We start from the raw sequence: 6,005 nt of genomic DNA, 5'->3' as shown, positions 1-6,005 counted from the left end.
TACTGCTTATCCACATAGCACGCTGGCTTACATTAATTCTGGCAATATTGTTGCAAGCTGTATGTGATTGTCATGTGCTTGTGATCTGTCACTAGAAAACATAAGTTTTGGGAAGAACGAACATGCAAACTATAATATTCCATCTATGGTTACTGCAAGCCACTCAGTCATAATGCTGAGCTATGATGGGACAGGCAATATTTCAAAGTATCTTTTGAAACTTATATTTCAAGAGAAGGGGCTGGTGATGTCTTGAGGGGCAGGCAGTGATCAGTGGGCACTTGAACTGTCCCATGGCCATGACAAAGATAAAAGGTAAGAAATTATATAAAGGGGAGAGGAAAGTTACAATCATTGAGTTTCTCACTAGAACACCTAGAGGGAAATCTGGCGCCACAATCTATGGGAGTTCCCAAAGGGGCACTGTGCTGTCATGGGAATGATGGTATATGTCTCTGCAAGGCTTGTGTTGGCCGTTGTTGTAAGTGGCTTCGTCTAAAATGTGGATATGGCTACACAAATAATGCATTCCTAGAGTAAAATCTTCATAAAACGTTTTCATTCACAATAAATTACATCTTCCAATGAAGTTTACTCACCTACAATGCATAACCAAGCGAAGAAAAGCAAGAACAGATGGCAAACTGTTTCAAATTGAGTGCGAATCTTGTCTGTCCTCCAACAATAGCGGCCCACTGATACCAAGTTCTCATAATCAAACAGAACATGCTTTTGTGTAATAATAAAGCTAAACAGCTTTTTAAGTGCTCTTTTAGTACAGAATGAATCATTGTGACAGAGGGAATGGTGCTTGTCAGGCAAGTATTCAAGGTGTCTTGGTTTCTCCGAGAACGATGCTAATCCGAAGTCACAATATACCGGCATTCCCATGCATACCACAGGGCAGCAGCACCAGATTTCTCTCTAGGTAATACAGTGAGAAAGTCCATGGTTACAATAAAGGAGATGTAAAGGGAATAGGAGGACATAAGTAAAAATAGGTGGAGGGATAACTATATACACTAAGTGTTTTATTTTAACATTGACAGAATTTTTATAAATCGCCTTTGGCATATAGCAGAAATATACTTATTGTGCTATTACTCAAAGAGGCCAGCACTACATATATACACTGGAAATCAAATGCATAACTGACTATTTACCAAAATTTCACTAATCAATTTTAAACTAATTACCTTTGTGCACATTGCACAATTCACGAATTGAAGCCCGCAATTTCACAAGGCACATCTACTTAGAATGAATTGTGAAACAAGCACAAGTTTTCAAATAGGTGCAGTTGAACTTGGGGTAAAAATGCACGGTTGTTCCATTTACTGTTTTATCCAAGCCCCGTTTTATGCAGTGAACCTCAAAAGTTATTCAGACGCCAATGCATTTCGTTGCAAACTTTGCGAATGCATGCATATCTCGAATCTGGTATCTTCCTCAGAATTTGTTGTAAGTGGATAAGACTTTAGAAGTCACTGGCTACAATTTGTAAATTGCAATATGTGGTGTAACATACCTAGTCTAACAGTTAATTAGCACAATCATGTTAATTATTCAAATAATTATTTTATTTCTCATGCAAATATTGTCAGCCTCAGAAAGTAATCTAGTTCAAGAAGTAGAATTGGGCTACCTGGCAAGGGTGATTTTTTTGAAAATTCTGTTAATGATGAGCACTTCTTATGAGTTCTGACTATGAAAGCATTAATGTCCAATTGCATGTGTCACTGAGCGATCCTTCAAGTTATGAACTCACGGGCAAGAGAGCGCATTGACATGCTTGACGCATTTTGATTCAGCCTTACCAAGGTGGAATTAGAATGCAGCTGAAAGCTTGCGCGGATGAAGGAACGTGCAGGGCTTCCGAGAGTGAGAGTGATTTGGCGTCACGGCAATGCCCTTTTCCTTCATGCAATGCCTGGCACACTACTGCTGCAGCAATTGTACCCTTTCACCCACTCTGCTGTGTCAAGGTGTGCTCGTGCCGTGGTGTCATAGCCAATGGGAATTTAGGTGCCGTTTCGATGCTACAGGCACCAGATGCCAGCTTTTCTGCTCAATGAGCAGACTTTGACACTTTTGCATCAATAAAACCACCTGTACACTGCAAAAGTACAAGTTTAGAACCACTTTAAGAAGCAAAGATGGATTTTAAGGGATGAATAGAGTGCAGTTCTGCTAAGTAGCAATCTTCTTTGTCAATGTTCTTCTTTAGGTAGCTGCCAATGACAAGGGATACTACAGCTATCAAGGAAGCGATTGTGTGTCGCAAAATCAAGCCACTAAAGTGCCATAGCAACCTGAAACATTAATATTGAGTAGTGGACTTACAACACATGATATTTGTGTTTTGACAACAGCTGAAGATATAAATAAGCTCTTAATTTTGCAAAAGCATGTCATTTGGGTCAGTGAGGGTGCTGCTGAAGTGAGCCTAAACAGCGGTGACAGCAATTGTGTTGAGGACTACAAGCGTACCACAGGTATGTGTGTTGTTCATTCGTTAAGAAATAAATGCATTATGAAACCAATAGCACTCATTATTTTGGCACAAAAGGATAATAAGAAATGCGCATGGCCAGCAAAACTAGACTGAAATGGCCCACCTCCATACAAGGGGTTCATTTTATTAATATAAAGAGAAATAAGTGTAGCCCTTGCATCCCCTCCTTCTCCCATTAACCCCTAGTATCAAATATGTTTCCACTACTTCAGTAGGCACCTTGTGAAGAGCATGCTATGCAGTCAGAGGGTATCTCTTGCACCAGCTCATTCTTTAATAAGGTGAGTGTCGCAGGGATTCGCCGCTGTGGTAGTCATAGAATTTCTCGCTAGTGAGAAACTCTGTGGTAATTGTTACCACACATACAGAATGCACAAACTTTGTCAATACACAGTGGATCTGTGTCAACTGCTGCAGAGAATTCCATGACTCTTGAGATACATATATACATTGATATTGCTCACTGCTTGAGTAGAACAACCAAATGTTACCACATTCGAAGAAGTTTGCTAACGACAGACTGAGTAAAAAATTATGCTGATCCAACAGTAATGGAATCTATGTGAAGGAAAGCGGTCGTGAAGCATTTCATTAAAAGCTATACAACTAAATGCGGCATGTACAATTGTCAATTTATTTTATGCAATCTGTAATTTGATTCAATGTTTGTGGAGTTCATGACTTTAATGCCATGCAACGTTTATGTTTGTGCCCTGTAGACCTTTCACAATTTATGTTCAAAGGCAAATGTCGGTGGACATAGCTGCACACTGTGAGATGCCGATGCGGCGATGTAATGAACAGTGACGTAGTCAGAAACATTTTTTTGGGGAGTGGGGTTGGGGGGGGGGGGGGGTCTGCATAGAAACAGAAATTTCGGTGGGGCCACGTGCCTGGTGTGCTACCCCCGGTTACACCACTGGTCACGAGGACAAAGCTAGGTGATGTCTTATCCATGTTGATGGAAAAAGGCAAGGAGAGATGTATGCAGAGAGAAGAACACATGTGCGGTTATACATCTTGTGTTATAATACAGACATGCACATACATTTAAGGCATCTATACTCTTTGTATCACAGTGGCACGTACCCATTCTAGGGAACAGATGCAGTGGCCCAAGGGGAGTAGGACAAATATTAAAACAATTCAAGGAAGCTGTTCAATATTACGCGTTATTTCATTATGAGGTCTGTGTGCATTAGACATACCTAGCTATGAGGTGACATTAAATATGCATGTTTTATGTCATGATTTATTGCTCAATTATGCACAAAAGAACTGTGCTCCCTGGCCCTGCTTTGTAGGTCAATATGCAGTGATTCTATAGACCGGTTTGCTGTGGCTCGTATCTGGTAAGCATATGTTTATACTAATCCACAACTATATGTGGCAAGATAAATGGGAGGATGTGAAACCTTTGTGGGCTAAGCAAAGAAAACTTCGCTACTTGTTCTGAGACTGTCACAATATCACGTCACAGTAAGTATCGCTTAGCTTATTAAAGCTATACATATGCAGCTTGCAACACAGCTTGCAGCAATTTCAGCAGAATCTATTGATGTATTGATGCCAGTATACTCCGTGTGTACATATAGCACTTGTAGACAACTGGAAGAGTTGCTCTAAGTGTTGTACTAGATGCTCTATTGACAGTAGATGAGGCAGTGGCAATGAATGATTGATTCCCTGATTTTAACATCGCAAAGCTAGGCAAGATTTCACAGTGGAGCGCTCCGGATTAATTCTGACGACCTGGAGGCTTCATTTATCGTGCACAATTGTGCATTTATTGTGCATTCATACACAAGCATTCTTGCAAACCGCCTTCATCAAAATGTGGCCATGATAGCTTGGAAACAAACCTGTGGCCTTATTCTCAGCAGCACAAATCCACTGATGCATTGCAGCGGGTGAAATAAGAAAGCTATATGGGCTATAATTTCTAAGTGCTGGATGAATAAGTATACTTTACTGCAAAGGAATGTTGATGCGCACTGTAGGAATGTCTACAAAAAAAAAAAAGAAGTTCCAGGTCCTAAACACATGATGTATTACTCTGATAATTCTGGAGCTTGTTAAGCTCACCTAAGTTCAACCTGTCCATAACACATTGTCCAGTGAGTTCACGTCACACTGCACTGCTCCCGCAGTTTGCACAGTATTGCCACACGCAAGCTTATTGTCTTTAATTTAACTTCTTACGTCTCGTGTGTTGTCTACTGCTTGATTTGTTTAAAGCAGTCTTCATGAATGCACATGCTCTTTTTCTCATTGGAATGGCTCGTGTGTTCGCGATGTTTTTTATGGACGCAGAGAGATTACTAGGATAAGCTTCACAAGACTGCAAGTGTTGCCCTTTAATTGATTGTAAACAACAGTGCCATCCACCTTGTTTGACAAGCTGGACAGCTGTACAGTCTTAGAAGGTAGCATTATTTAACCCTGGTCTCAACCTGTATTGCATGAGGGTCTTTTAATGCACTGCTGCGTTATAAGTTTCGGGACTGTGCAAATGTTACCAAACTATATGTGCACTAGGCTGCATAAAAACATAGCAGTAAATCTTTTAACTCATTTTTCTTTCTATTTTTTTATCATTTAGCCCTAATTTTCTCCTTTATATGCCCTTTAAGTGTTATGTGCACTATTGCGCATGCAAAGGTAGTGCATCAAAGTCAAAAGCCATGATTAAAAGTGTATTTAAAATGTGTGGCAAACATCTTGAAGCACTTCTGGTTGGACTTGTGCTGCAAGTCTGAATAATAAATGTGAAGTGTTCTGGTAAAATAAGTTGGAAGGTAGAGGGCTCGATGTTTACCCTTGCAGTGTCAGCTTGTCTTCATGTAGTGAGTTCCCTTCTTTCATTGTTTTCAATTTCATTACATCAGGCATATATTTAAATGTCTAAATCTAAGGTGCTTTCCAAGTATACTAGACACAAAATAGTTTATATTGTCTTCAACGTTCATATTGATACGTGTACTTATCTTTATCGGGCGACCACGTTTCGCCGCTTAACAAATGCAATCGCACAGCGCGGGACGCGCCTGCATGTATCCGACGTTTCTGGAAAGTTATCGATGCTTCTACCCGGCTGTCTGTTGTCGCCGAACCTTGTGTTATCTGATTTCATCGCGTAGCGCGAATGGTGTAGAACTTTGTAGAAAGCACGCGGGTCCAAACGATTAGTCTGGAACATTCGACGACTGCTCTATAAAAGCCGACGCGCTTGACCCGCTGAGCAGATTTTCGACGATCGCCGAGCGTGTTCGCCGCTATCGTTGCGCTATAAGTGTAGCCTGTTTTGTGGGCACAGGTTCGCCCAATAAAAGTTAGTTTTCTTGTTCACAGTATTGCTACTGTGTTCTTTCTTCAACGTCACCACCACGTGACATCTGGTGGAGGTGCTTGTGCGTTCATGTACCGAACGCCCCCGCAAAGCCGCGATCCAAGCCCGAAGCCCGAGGACAAAACCGACACCGCCCAAGAC

This window comes from Dermacentor andersoni, chromosome 11 (genome assembly GCF_023375885.2).
Source record: "Dermacentor andersoni chromosome 11, qqDerAnde1_hic_scaffold, whole genome shotgun sequence".
Classification (NCBI taxonomy): domain Eukaryota; kingdom Metazoa; phylum Arthropoda; class Arachnida; order Ixodida; family Ixodidae; genus Dermacentor; species Dermacentor andersoni.
Note: the sequence above shows the minus strand (reverse complement) of the source record.